The 14,879-nt window shown below is 36.7% G+C and overlaps 1 long non-coding RNA gene across 3 annotated transcripts in view; it reads left to right on the top strand.

The window, feature by feature from the left end:
* Positions 1 to 14,879, top strand: part of LOC134549442 (uncharacterized) — a 93,107-nt gene that overhangs the window by 46,531 nt on the left and 31,697 nt on the right. The window contains exon 4 of one of the 3 annotated variants that reach the window (XR_010080111.1): positions 12,426 to 14,161. The exons of the other annotated variants lie outside the window; for them this stretch is intronic. This is a non-coding gene — a long non-coding RNA (uncharacterized LOC134549442). Of the gene's footprint in view, positions 1 to 12,425; positions 14,162 to 14,879 lie in introns of those variants that run through there. 3 annotated transcript variants of the gene reach the window in all.

The raw sequence follows: 14,879 nt of genomic DNA, 5'->3' as shown, positions 1-14,879 counted from the left end.
GTTCGTATGGGAGGAATGCCTGAGATTTAGAGACTGAAAACCACGTTGTCCTGTTATAGTGTGCTGATATTTAAATCTCTTGTTAAAATCCAGCAAAACTGGAAAATGAGAGAAATAAAAGAAAATTACAACATAGTGTAAAATTCCTTGCTGATTTCAGAGACTATTTGAAGTTATGTTTTGCAACTTATATGTATATTTAAAAGCCCCACAGTCATTTCTTACAATAAAATAGGCAGTAAAAATAGAGGAAAAGAAGATTCAGCTTTTCAAGGCTTCTATTTTATGTATTCAGATGAGTTTATTCTGTAAGGAAAACACAAAAAGTAATTCTCCTGACTGACATTTTATTATTCTAAGGTTCATGTAAATTTCTGTAAATGACAGGTAGTAGTGTTCCTACTACTTTTCTTAACTGTTTCTCCTTTACTTGTGACTTTTGGTATTTAAATCCCTTTAGTGTTCTCTTCAGTCTTGTTTGTGACAATTGTCCAGGTTCACTGGACACACATTTGTTCACTGATGTAGTCACTTTATCATGGTCTTCTACAATGCAGTGGCTACATCAGTGGACAAAGGACGTCCTTTATCTGGACTTTCTGGACTTCTGTAAAGCTTTTTACATGGTTCTCCACATCATCCTTCTCTCTAAATTAGAGAGAGATGGATTTGATGGGTGGACTGTTAGGCGGATAATAAAATGGACAATGGCATCCAGGGGAGAGTGATCAATGGCTCAGAGTCCCAGTGAGCATCGATGACAGGTGGCGTCCCTCAGGGACAGTATTGGGATCAGTGCTATTTAATAACTTCATTAATGACATACAAGATTAAGTGCACTCTCAATAAATTTGGAGATGGCACCAAGTTAAGTTGTCCAGCTGGCACACCTGAAGGGCGGAAAGCCATCCAGAGGGATCTGGACAAGCTTGAGAAGTGGGCCCATGGGAATATCTTGAGGTTTAAATAAGACCAAGTGTACTGTCATGTGCCTGGGTCAAGGCAATCCTCAGTATCAGTAAAGGCTGGAGTCTGAGCACACTGAGAGCAACCTGGCTGAGAAGGACTTGAGAAGGTGGATGGGAAGCTGGATATGACCAGGCAACATGGGCTTGCAGCCAAAAAGGCCAAACATCTCCTGGGCTGCATCAAAAGCAACATGGCCAGCAGGGTGAAGGAGGGATTCTGCCCCTCTGCTCTGGTGAGATCCCATCTGGAGTGCTACATTAAGCTCTGGAGTCCCCAGCACATGAAAAACATGGACTTATTAGAGTCTTTGTAGCCCACTTCAATACCTTTTGTACCTAATCCTCTTTTTACCTTGCACTGTATAGCTTTCATACACCAATTTTAGCCATGCTGGCCAGTTTTGTGGGAAGAGTGAGATGTAAAAAGCCATTCCCTCATTCCTGATTTCTCACTGGTAGGTATTTGGAAATATAAAAAAAACAGCTTGTCTCTCTGCGGCAATTTTCCTGCATACTGTACAAAGAAGAGTGAAAGAAAACCTCACTAGCTTCTTGTACCTTCTCTTTGGTTGAATCCCAATTTTGATTGTTCTCCCTTTCATTTTTGTTCTTGGTTTTACACTCTACAAATACTTTTATTTTTGTCCCTTTTCTCTTCATTTTACACTTGAGATTTTACTTCTTCTTTCCCCACTTATTTTCTGCCACTTTTCTTACATATTTTGTTCTTTCTACCTATCAGCTTTTCCTTTTTAAATCTTTTATTTAGAAGGTTCATTTAAAGCACTATTTTTACATGTTGATAAGAATTTATTTTCATGGTGTTATGTGATAATAAGAGTGTCATAAAAGAATGTTGTGAATTTTCATGTTATTTATTCCGGGCTTCTGGGTTCAAGTCTAAAATTGTTCCTCCTACAACCTTAAAAAAAAAATTGAAAATAATTTAAAACTGACAAGTACTTTGTTTTCTTACTGTTATAAGCAATTCTGACTTAAAAGACGAGGATGAAATGTAAAAAAAATCCTCTCAGATTTTTTTTCCACAAGGATTGAACTCTCAACACTTTAATTCTTAATAAGGCATTAGAATGCTAGTCTAACCGAGACCTTGATCTCTCTGCAGCTGTATTTAAATTAACCTAAAGGGTTTTTACTCCAAAAACCCTAGGACTCAGTAATTTGTTTGCAGTTATATAAATATAAATAATAATTTTATAAAGTAAGTGATATTCTCCTCTACACTTTTGTATTAGACTCTGTAAGTGAATGCTTTAGTCCTTTAGCTTTGGCAGCAAAATCTTACCTCGAAATTGGCCTTGTAAAATGTTTGCAGATACATTCTGATCTGGGGGAAATTCATAACTAACAGTTATTTTTCATACAGCTCCACTATAATGTAGATAGCTTTAACAAAGTAAACCATAACATGCATAAAAGGAGATAAGAATACAGTAATGATTAAAAAAGTGACTGGAGCGTGGACTGTACAGAAACTCTACATCCATCTTGAATGTCAACACTGTGCTGTAGTCATGCTTAGTACCACAATAATATTACAGCACTCCCCAAAAGATATTACCTTTACCTAACAATGTAAAATGTCATAGTGCATGAGAGATCAGGAAAAGTTACAGACAGTCTAGGTGCAGCCTGTAATGGTTGTGAAGATAACTTTGGGCAGATTTTTAAACAGGAAAAGAAAAGCAGCCTGTTCCCTGCTTTCCCATTAAAAATAATGTGGTGTCATTTGCAGGAACATATCAAGTACACTACAGGTAATCTGTGATTCTATAGGTATAGAAAGTGAAAAAAAAAATAAAACAAAGAAACAAAGAACCTCAGAAACAACAACAAAAAATCAACCAAGTAAACAAACAAAAAAACACACAAAACCAGAAAAATAAACAAACAAAATTAAAAAAATCCCAAACTCCAGCCCAAAGAAAAACATGAGAAACCCCCTTTGCCTAGAATCATGAGAGCAGGTCATGAGTACTGACTGTTCTTTCTCTTTTGTGTTAATTTAATTGGATTTTTCCTCAATTAGTTTCTAGCTATATGGAGATCACAAACCAGTTCAAGTACTGGTTATATCATACAATATAATTTAATTTAGTTAGCATACAATAACTTAAAAAGTAAAACCTGTGCTTTAAAATATGGCATCCTGAAATAGAGAGATTCTAATTCTTCCCTCCTTTTCCACCAATATATACTGTGAGCAGGGATTGTGTAAATTTATCACGTTGGCACCATTTTGTTTCCTTAAACGCTGACAGAAAAAGCTTAGTCAGAAGGAGCAAAGAGCCCTGTTTCAGTTCTATTGACTACAGGCAGCTTGCATCGAGGAAGAATTTGAAGTTAATAAGAGCTACATGCACATATCAAAGACAGACCCCCTTAAGCATACTGTTAAGGCAGAAGTGTGCTCAACTATAATGGCATTATAAAGCTAAGCCATAAAAGCAGTCACCCCACTGACTAACATGAAATATTAGGTTGGTGGGATAAATCACATCTTATGCTTAATTCACTGGTAAATTGCATTAGAGGTGTACAGTGTGGGAGCAGAGAATGCACACTGAGTATAAAGCCTTGTTCTATCACTTAATTTCCTGGAATACTGAAAACAATTCTTTGAAATTTGCTGGTGTGTGAAATCCTCATACCTACACAATACTATGGCCTATTACAAAAAGAGCACCTCATTATCACATCACAAAGTGTGCTAGCAGAAGAAAACCATCGTCCTCTCGCCTTTCACGCAGCCACCCCATTTGTTTAGACATATTCAGTGCCAACATTTCTGAGTCAATGTCTGGAAATGTTTCTAATTGAATGATCACCAATTTTGTACAAAGGGCTCTGAGAGGGCAGTCATGCTGGGATAAAACCAAGTGTTTAGGACAGTGTTCAGAAATCTGTCAAGCCAACGCGTTCAGCTTAGCCAAGGTCAGTTGTATTTATTTGCCTCCACCCACCCCTCTTTTTTTCCCCCTTCCATCTCTCACTGATAAGGTCTGAGAACCGTGGCAATGGTTCAGAAACCAAAACTGAGGGCCCCAGCATGTCTGCTCTGGAGTAAAATCAGAATCTATTCCAACTCTGCATGGCTTTTAATTGCAGCAGTACTTAAAGTCCATGTTATCTATAACTTTATCATCTAATGGGTATTGTATCTGAAGTTGTTCTAGGAACAGCAAAAAGTGAGTAATACTCAGGGCAGAGAAGGTCCTAAAATGTAGAGCTGTAAACCCCACACCTTAGGAATGCAAGTAGAAGACAAGACTGATAACACTGTGACCCTGAGATCATCAGCATTCACATCAAAAAGTGAATGGGGCCATTAAAATTTCACTCTCAGCTTCCGTGTGGTTTAAAACCTTGTATGTCTTCCTTTTTATTTCTTTGTTTGCTTTTGCTCCAAATCTTTGCTTTTTTTGTTTCTTGCAGTTAATACCAGGACCAGAATCAACAGAGTGGGATACTTCAAATTCTGCTCTGTAAATATCATGCTTTGTACAGGACAATGACTAAAGATGACAAATGTTTTCTAAGTTGTCACATACAATCACCCATCTCCATAGGCCGGCTTTATATTTTTCTAAGGACTGTGGCGACAGATGTTAATGTGGTATAAATGAACACATCAATTTTCTCACACCTGTGATGACAAGCATTAGGGAAGTTTACTTGCATTTGGCTTGATACCTGACCTCTACCTGTCGTTCTCTATTACATCAAGTTACTGTACTTCCATATCAGTGTTTCTAGATTTTATTATTTTCTAAAGTACAGCATATTTCTTGAGAAAGATTAAAAGCTTCTCTTTTATGTTTAACTTTATTTTACAATGATGCTACAAATTTGATCTTTCACTAGCACTTAATATTATTTTCTTTTAAGAGCAGGAAGATGAAAACAGTCAAGTGGTTTTACCTTAAAAAACATTTACATATCATCTGTTTTAAAGCAAAGACACTATTAATGACGTTGAAACATCAGCTTTACAACTGGAATAGTAGCAAGCCCACAAACAGTGTTTGTTTTGACTACTGTGGATTTAATACAGTGGCTTCTAAACATATTAGTATAATGTTAGCACTGATTTATAATAAACCTCCCTGATGCTTGCTATGTCACCATTGCAAGCTCAGCTGATCAGAACAATGATGTTTAGTGAAAAAAAAGTCATATTTTGTTAGTGAGTTCATTGGGTTCTTCCTCCACTCACCTCCCCAATTTTTTTTCTTCATTGACCTGTTCCTGACAGTTGAAATCTCTTCACAGTGGTCCATTCCTTGATAAACATAACATGGACAACTCACCTTTGGAGATAGTTCACAACTCCATCTTGTTTGGCTTGATGGGAAAATGGCTTAGAACCTCTTCATATTTCCTAAAAGTTAGAACACAGCAGCACGAAGAGGTTCAGCAGCAGCAGCAGTTTGGCCAATCAATATTTGTGTATGGGCCACCTAATCTGCTCAGGTGTAGCTCCAAGCCAGTCTCAGCGTTTCACATCTCTTTACTGATATAAGCCATGTGGAAGGAGAAAAACCTGGTTACTTCATGATCTGCTTCAGTTAGATGCAAAATTTCACTAAATACACTGATAGAAAGTAGTTGCTTTTTAAGAACGAGATAGCAAACTATAGGCATCTGAACAACATAATTCAATAACTCTTTTAGGGATAAATAATGAAGATACACTCAAGAATAAATAACAGCCAGTAAAATATTGTTGGATTTTTGAAAGATATCATTTTCAGCATGTGTTCCATGTATGTCACAACCTTGTTGATCCAGTCCAACACAAATGTACTACTTTATCCAGTGAAAATTTTTGAAAGCACGTCTTAGTGTGTACTCCACTCTATACAGTGGTAATATCATTTTGAGTCTGGACTGACTGGCAAGCTTTCCTAAGTTTAAAAAACAGAATGGGTTTTTTTGCTCAGATCCCATGGTTTGGAGCCCCCTCTGTACAATCAAAGGTAGTTCCTACACAGAGCTAAATACAGTGGTCATTTCTACCTCTAGAAACCTCCACACTGCTGTTAGAGTCATCAAGGAGTGCAGGACACACTGGGCAATCAGCAGCTCTCTTTCTCCACAGTAGGGTAATTTTCATATCAATTAATAAAATCTTGCCAAAGACTCTGCAGTAAAAATAAAATTACCTGGGAAAAGTTTGTTCCCAGATTCTGGATGAAAGTCTCAGTATCCCAAAAGATTGTCATAACTTTTTTTCAGTTCCATTTTCTCTTACACTAAAACTGGTGTTCTGTTTGGAAGGGAAGAAAAAGGAATAATAATAGAAAATGGAATCTCCCACTGAGCTTTTCACCTTGGTCTCCCAACATCTCTTTGAAATACATCAAGTAATAGCACTGACTTATGTCTGTCCTTTGAGATTCTTTTAAATGTTTGCTGGTTTACATTTCCTCTGCTGAAATACGCTGTTTGCAGTCAACTTCTTCTGTCTTCTGTTTGGAGCTTTCTGCTTAGTTTTGCATCTAAGTTTCACTTCTAATTTATTTCTATACAGCTCCAACTCCCCAGTGCTGCCTGAGGACATGAAAAGATGATACAGTACCATTAGTGTATTAATGTACAATAATACTGAGCTTACGGTATCAAAGTAATCCTCATTGATTGGTGTCTCCAAAGACATGAAAAAGAGAATAACAACATTAAGCATCACAGTTTGCCTCCAGCAGGAGTTTTAGCTGCAATTACACTGCCAGGGACCACCTCAATAGCGGCATTTTGTAGGGCAAGGGACATCAGGGTAGCCTTCTTGTTCAGGGAAAAGTAGCTACTTTTTTTCTGTGTCTACATAAGTGTAGGCACGGCAGCTCATGGAATTTATTCAGTACATGAACGCAGCTTACTGACCATGGCTAGGGGGAGTTTTTTGTTTGTTTTTGGATTTTTCTCCCATGTTTATTAATTTATATTTTTCATCTTTTTTCATCTATTTTCTATTTATATATTCTCTTTTCCCTCCCTTCTCTCAGCCCATAAGAAACACTTTAATTACAGATGCTGTAAAAGACAGCAGTATCAACCATGTCTTCAATCTCTCAGTCATCTATAGATTTTGATCACTCAAAATTAGCCAGAAAGATAATCCCAAAGAAGTCCCATTCTTTTTACTCCTGGGTAAGATCTAGAACTGAAAGAAATAGTTACAAGATATGCAACATTTTTATAGACAAAGGAGACACCTTTAGAACCTGTACAGTTTTAGAGAGACTTTAGTTTCCAGAGCAGCACCATGTCAGGAGATATTTTTTTTCCCTAGAAAATGTGGTTGACAACAATTTGTACATCACAAAAGGGAGCAGCAGGACTGGCTGTGTCACAGGTTTCAGGAAGCTGGGAATCCAGGGTGACAAAACATCTAGCATGGAAGTACCTTCATCCTCACAGGAGGCAGCCTTATTATATACTTCAGCAAGAAGAGCAGAGCAGATCCAGTGGGGGTAGCAGGGTCACCAACAACCCAGCGATTTCTCGGTTAGTCCACAGGGATGAGGCAGGCCTAAGGTCAAGCTGGAAAGTCAAGTCAGAAGGTAGGGATGAGCAAGGCACTTGGCAAGCACAACTGCAGCATGAGTCTTTTAGGACCAAGGGAAGGACCTGCACATTAATGAAGCTCCTAAGCAAAGCGGGAGTGATGGGCAAGGCTCACTGAGCTCACCCTGCAGAGATGCCTTGCAACTACCTGATCCCACAACAGCACAAGTTTCTATGGCACACTGATATCTCCCCATTTTTTAAACCACTCCTATTTGGGAACACCTGAATATAGACTGTGTATAGACTGTATTATTTCATATGGTTAAAGATGGAAATCAAAATGGAATGTCAAATGTGTTTATCAACATGACTGTCTATAACAGACTTATAGTCTTGTCAATAGGAAAGAGAGTTGTATGAAAACCTTACAGTTCTTGAAACCATGATGACTGGCATTAAAATAACATTTTCAATTTCCAGTTATTTTGGGTCAGAGCCCTTAATTTAGACTTCCACTATTTTGCACAATTTTCATTATTATTCCATTACTGATGTCAATATACAAAGCTCTAGGTCACCCCTTTTCCCTATCTTATGTTAGAATTAAGTTAACCATCCTCTAATACCCTTAAATTCTTACAGATTTCCAGGATTTTCAAAGGTAACAGTAGGAAGAGCTCTTGTGCAAAAATCATTTAGTTTTCTGGAAATGATAAACGAGCTCTTAAACCAGTTAATTTTCCCCACACAGGGCATACAGGCATATGCTCCCACATCGCATGCTGCATCATGTGCTACAGCTGGTCAGCTTAAATCTTTCAAACATTCCTTCTGTTCATGCACAGTTATTTCCACTGATAAGTGAAAACTTAACAGTTTCTTCTATATAGAGAAGTTCTGATGATGGCTTCAATTTCCTGCCTTTCAGTCTGCACTCTGGAAAGTTATTACTTGTTGATTAGATATTCAGTCTATTGCAGATCCCAATGGGTCCTTTCCACAGGATCCCAAAAAGGATGATCATGATTAGCAGTGTTCTTCTATGCTGGGATGCTATATTTGAGAAGTTTTCTTTGCCACCTTTCTCTTCAAGCCTATTTACTTGCTTATCTGTATGAGTGCCAGGACTTCATAATTCACATGACAAAATCAGTGAACTACAGCCTCTGCACACAACCAATACTCTGTCCAATGCTTAAATCTCTTATCATACTTGCTCTAGACATTCTTTTAAGAATTAGCAGATGTTTTGTTTCCTTTCTTTCTCACAGCCTATCTTGAAGCATGTTTTGTGCTTCACTAGCCTGCAATCCTCATTCCTTTTTCAGATCTACTGGAAAGAGACTAGCATGCTTCTCTTCCAAAGGTCTTAGTTATTTCAGTCTTTCAGAAATTCATCTGGATTCTAGAACTTCACACAGGTAGCATTAGGTGTATGAGGCCAGATCATAGTTACCTTTGTCTGTCATCTCACTCTCTGAAGACAACTGTCTGCTCCATCCTAAGTACTTGCCATCTGAAGAGCCCTCTCTAGGTTTTTATGCACAAGTGACCAGACCTTCACAAACTTGAGAAAAGCCCTGCAGTGATAAAGGAGGAAGGAATGGAGTTTACTACATTTTTCCTTTGTGCAGCCTTGTTAAACAGTGCTCTAAAAGCAGACATCTGTTACCTCAGGTAATTGCATAACCTTGATGTCCTGATTATTTCTGGAACAGACCTTTCATCCTGTTATTCTTCTCACAACACTGTCATGAACTGTACTCATCTGCCTCGTGCCTGAATTAGCGCTGGATGATTCATTTTTTATCTTCTGTGAGGTTCATCTTTTATCTCAGTCCATTTATGACTCATCTTCATGACTTCATGAAGTGCTGAGAGCTGATTCAGAACCGAGAGGTCTGGGTTTCCGAAGGAAGGAGATGTTCTTACTTCAGTGTCTGATTCTATCTTTAATACTATAGGCTTGAGATGTAACTAGCCAAGAGACAAATGTATTTGTTGATTAGGTAACAGTAGCAAGAAGCAAATAAACCAACTCTAAAAATCAATATCTTAAATAAATAATAAATGCATTACTATTTCAAAACTACAGTTAGCAATTTTTCATACATAAGAAAATTTTAAATGTATGAATTATTATTATGAATCATAATTACTACTGAGTTACAAACTCATCAGCCTTCCATTCTACACCTCTTAGAACTGGGGTTCAAGTTTATCCATCTTCACTCCATCCTACTCCAAGTTTCATTGGCATGAGCTTAATGGAGTGGATGGTTCAAGGAGTTTTGCCTTTGGTGTTCCAAAGGTCTTGGGTGCACAGCTCCATTCCCAGCTACAGGTGTCCACAATCATACTTGTTAGAGATTCAGCCTCCTTTGTTCTTTACATGGCTTTTTATCTTGTTTACAATTTCATCAATTTCTGGGATGACTTTTTTCCCTGTTCTCATGTCAAGTAGTATTTCCGAACTCCTTCCCAACAGACACCTCAAAAAATTGCTTTTTTCCTCCTTAGTGGAGCACCTGTTCAAATCAGTGCACAGGTTAAGCCTAACATGTGCCCCTCAATGACTCCAAAGATTCTCATCTTTGGGTTTCAGCAGGTGTTCTTCGCTGCTGCTCAACAACTTTGATCTGATCCTGTGACAGAAGTCTGAACTTCTCAGCCATGTTTAAGATATGGAGGGGAAGTGGCTAAAGGGATTAAATTGCTTTCCTTTTTTTATCAAGATGAAGTGTCAGTCAGTTTATGTCAGCTGTCTCAAGAGCAGTCATATCTGAAAGCTTTCATGTTCCCACCATGAATCTCAGACTTTGTTTGCTGCTGTAGGAAAGGTGCCAGCTTAAAACACTCCATCTGTGTGTTGCCTCAGACAATCCCTATCAGCATCTCCTGAAACAATTTGCAAATACATTTTCCTTCTCATTTGTATTATCTGGAAAGAATTCTTCCTTACCACTTTCCTCTATGCACTTTTGTCCTCAGGAGGCAGGTCCCTCTACAGCTACTCCCTAACTGAGCCATGCAGCTTTGTTTGTCCATGGAGCTTAAAACCACGAGACAATTCAGTTATGGCATTTGCTTCCAGGGAACCTTACTTCGTCCAAGTAATCTGAAATGGGAGACCTAAAATCAGCATTGACAAGTTGATTGATAATTTGTATGGACAATAAAATATTCACTTTTCAGGTATCTCTAACAGCTTTTTGATAGCACTTGATAGAAATAAAATGTAAGCACACTTATATGAGTACTGGAAAACAAATAAGCAAAAGAGATTTTTTTAAAGTCCAAGCCCAGGAGACAGAAGATGTCAGTACAGAATCTGTGAAATAATGTCCCCTCTAAATTGCACTGAAGCATGAACAGCTTTAATAATCTAAAATGCTCCCATTTTATGGCATGGACTGGAGCTATCAGCTTACTTCACTAAAAATAATGTGGAGTCTTCTCAGGTCACTAAAGTACTCTGCAGACACAGGCAGGAGAGTACTGTCCATATATTTCCTGTGTGCATATTGATTTATCTATCTTTAGTACCTGATTACCAAACCATTAGCTGAAATCTATTCAGGAAGAAACTAAGATGTTTGATAACATATTATGTTATCGTAACTTTATGATAACAAAAGAATGAGATAAAAAAAGAAAGAGATAACAGGAATTATATCAATTCCCTTGTCTGAATTACCTCAGGCAACAAACTATATTATGCTCTGGTAGTACCTGTGGTCACAACCACCCTTCAAATGCATCTTTCAATGTACTAGGTTAAAGACTAAGGAGAAACTCTTTGGGGAGCTCATTGATTCTTCCCAGTTTACTCAGTTCCTATTTTAGTGACACACTAGGATCACATAAAGATTTTTTATCTTATTAAAAAAAACGTTTCTTGACCTTGCCCATTCTGTGGAGAGCTTAATTTGGACATTACTGTTGTGGCACTGGTGGTCTTGTGATTTTTCATTCCTTATTGACTCAGCTGAGAATGCTACCATGTACAAAACTGTATTCTGTCAACATGGCAAGGAGATGCTCGTGTGTGAGCTGAATCATTTTTGGTAAGCAGTACCTTTGGTCTTTCATAAAAGGAGTGGTATTAACAAACAGCTCTGGCAGTCCTAATATAAACAAGGTTTATATTAGGATATAGCTCTCAGGCTGCTGCCAGCAGAATTTTGAGTCCATAAATATGTAAAATAATAAACAAATCTTATTGGAATTAGGCCACCATAGCATTAATCAAATTTTAAAAGGTATGTTAAGAATGAGTGATGTTAACTTTAGTGAGATTACAGAAGAGACAACCATAGGCTGTTACATAAAGAAATAGTCTGAAACCACAAAAGAAAATGCCTAAATGAAATAATATATTACTGTATAATGTAATGTATATGTGCTTACACTTCTCCATAAATTTGTGTTCACAAACCTGAACAATGAACATTAATTATCTTAATAAGGCATGCTATATGTGAATCAATAACTTATGTGAAATCTTTTCTGCCCTGTAATAATACTGCTGTCCATGAACATCTTGCTGAAATTGCCATGCCACTTCTCACCAGATAATTCAGGCAGGGATGCATCTAGAACTGTATCCAACAGGTCTACCACTACAGAAAAACAACCAACATGTCTTTGGAATTCACTTATTAAAGTTCATTCAGAGCTAGATACAGGGACTAAAGTGAATTTTTTGGCAAAAATTGCCCAAGTAAAAAGAAAAAAATATGTAGAAACTGCAATAATTTTATATTCTTACTTCATCATAAGAAAGAGAAACATGAGAGGGTTGAAAAATCAGATTTTTTCTACTATGTTTTACTTCCAAATGTTTACACAAATCCGAGTAAAAGCAATTTTTTCCTAGAGGGATGATTTTCTGTGTGATCACTAATTCTCTGTGCTGATTTACAGGACAGGACATGTCAATCCAATCAGCAAGTCACTTTGGTATATGTGCACTGTACAAGCTGTCTGTGAAGTGCTGCCTGTGCCACTGGATTTAAAAAGCAGAGCAGCTTCAGGAGTTTTTATCTCTGCGTGACTGCTGGCTAGGGATTTGAAAAGAAAAGAAAACTGCAAGAGGAAATTGGTTTGGACAAGAAGAGCTTCTGTACATAATTCTTATTTATTTGAAGAAGAAATGCAGTCTCTTAGAAACAAAAAAAAAAAAATAGATAGTATGATGGCTTACTTAATATGGTTATTGCTATGGGATTCAGCCCCATTTTCACAGGAGTAGAACTGACTTCCCAGCATTGCCTATTTACTGGGAACAGAATTACTGGAATTCTTCCTTTTAGAGACAATGCACTTAAAGAACAAAAGGAATCTCAGAAGAGTGAAGCTCTCTGTTTCCCAGCACACAGAAGACATGCATGAGAGCTCCAAGGGGGGAAGAGTGGCTCCATTTCAATGTTGTTGAACCTTTACTTTGCATTTGAATGGGGTTTTGGTCAGGAAATTTAACCTTTATATTGAATAAAAGAGAATACAAAGTATTGACATTTACATTTAGTACAGGACATATGATTTTACTTTAGTAAAAATTACTGCTAAAAAACACCAAAATAAAATTTGTATTCTGGGATGGTATTCAAAGTTTTTGCCTCTTTCTCTTCTTAGTTAATAAATCACAGTATGTGTTTGTCTCCATATTTCATGGTTTCTAAATACAGGGTGCAGAAAGGCTTCATTGCCAATTTCTGTGTCAGAGGAAAGCAATAAATCTTTATATGTTATAGACTTTGGGACAACATTTCTATACCATTTACGTATATTTACTCTTGACTTCTTTGGCTCTGCTTGTCAGTAGCTTTTGCAGGTGGCTGGATGAGAACAGCTTCCAAAACTTTGATTATAAGTCTATATTTTAATACTGCAAGGAGTTTTCTTTTAAAAAGTGAAAATTCCCACTCTCCTTCTTTTATTTTGCATTCCCTTCCTCAGTATTTTTAAATATTTTTATGAATAGCAAGGCTTAGCACAATATTTAAATATGTTTCCTTTGTCTGGTCAAAAAGATATTAGTTTTGGATTAAAGTGCTTCCTTTTAACTGTATATAACTTATGGGTTATTCACTCTCTTCAAGTGCAATTAGCTACTACTCAAATGCAAATTTCATAAAAGAATGGAAGCATAACTGTAGCAGACAATACAGGAAAGCAATAAGTATCCCATTTTGTTTAATTTTAAATGTACATGGCTTCACAACCAAAAAAGCCACAAAGTCTGGTCTTATTTAATACAAAAATTAATTACTTTCATAGTATTTTCTGAAGCTTTGTAACAGAAAGAGCTTCTGGAACAGTAATTTAGATGAAATTACTTAGAAAATGAATGAACAAAAGAGATAAACCAGAAAGGTGCAGAAATCACTAAATAGTCTGATTCATATGACAAGCATCATATAGATTACATGAAATTTAGGGCATAGTTGGGTGCAGCGCCTCAGGATTATATGGGTTCTTTTAATTATACTAAGCTTACTGTGTTGTCTACAGATTTACATTTCCACTAATACAGTTCCATTCACTTAAAGAAAACTGCTTAAGAAAATTATTAAATATATACTGAATACAGACCTACCGATTGTGAACACAAGCAAGTAAGTTATGTGATCTGGTAAGAATGCAACTTGATAACTCCAGAGAATAAAAGAAGTTATTGAAAAAGATACAAATTTAAATTGCCTTTTTTTAAATTTCAGTTATAAATTATTTTATCTAGTGTAATTAAAGAGAATACATGAGTCATCTAAGATTACTATATTAGCAATATTCTAAATATTACATGTTTAATGTTTTGAATTTTTTCACAGTTACTATGTTTGGTATTGACCTAAATTCCCATGATTGACAGTAGGCAAATTTTTTGATGACCAAAAAAAAGATTCAGAAGGAAAAATAATCTATAGCTTCTGTAAAGAAACACAACATAAACTGACACAAATTGTTTGACAAAGAAAATAATGTAAAACTACCATGAAAATAAGCAATTCTTCCAATCACATTGTCAACCATGTTTGGTACCGTTTTTCTTAGTCCTCTTCTAACTCAGTCTTTTCCAAGTGCCTGCCTGCTGCTTAGTCTGGCCTTTATTGTATGTGGAGAAAACGTTTGACATTTAGGAGAAAAGAATTCTGGAATCTGTAAAAAATTAAACTTCCCTAAATGATGGGAAACCCTTCCTGAATTAGCAGCTCCAACAGAACAAAAGTGCTGTTAAACTGTCACCTTTCTCTTCAAATCTTATAATTAGCCAGTGAGATTTTTTAATACAAGAAATGACAAGGGACTCCACCAAAATCTGCTCTCAGATGGTAGATTATTTTGTCCTACAGCACAATATCTTCATTATGAAGTACA

Source organism: Prinia subflava, chromosome 1 (assembly GCF_021018805.1).
Source record: "Prinia subflava isolate CZ2003 ecotype Zambia chromosome 1, Cam_Psub_1.2, whole genome shotgun sequence".
NCBI classification, from domain to species: Eukaryota; Metazoa; Chordata; class Aves; order Passeriformes; family Cisticolidae; genus Prinia; species Prinia subflava.
Note: the sequence above shows the minus strand (reverse complement) of the source record. Positions and strands in the feature narration are given on the sequence as shown.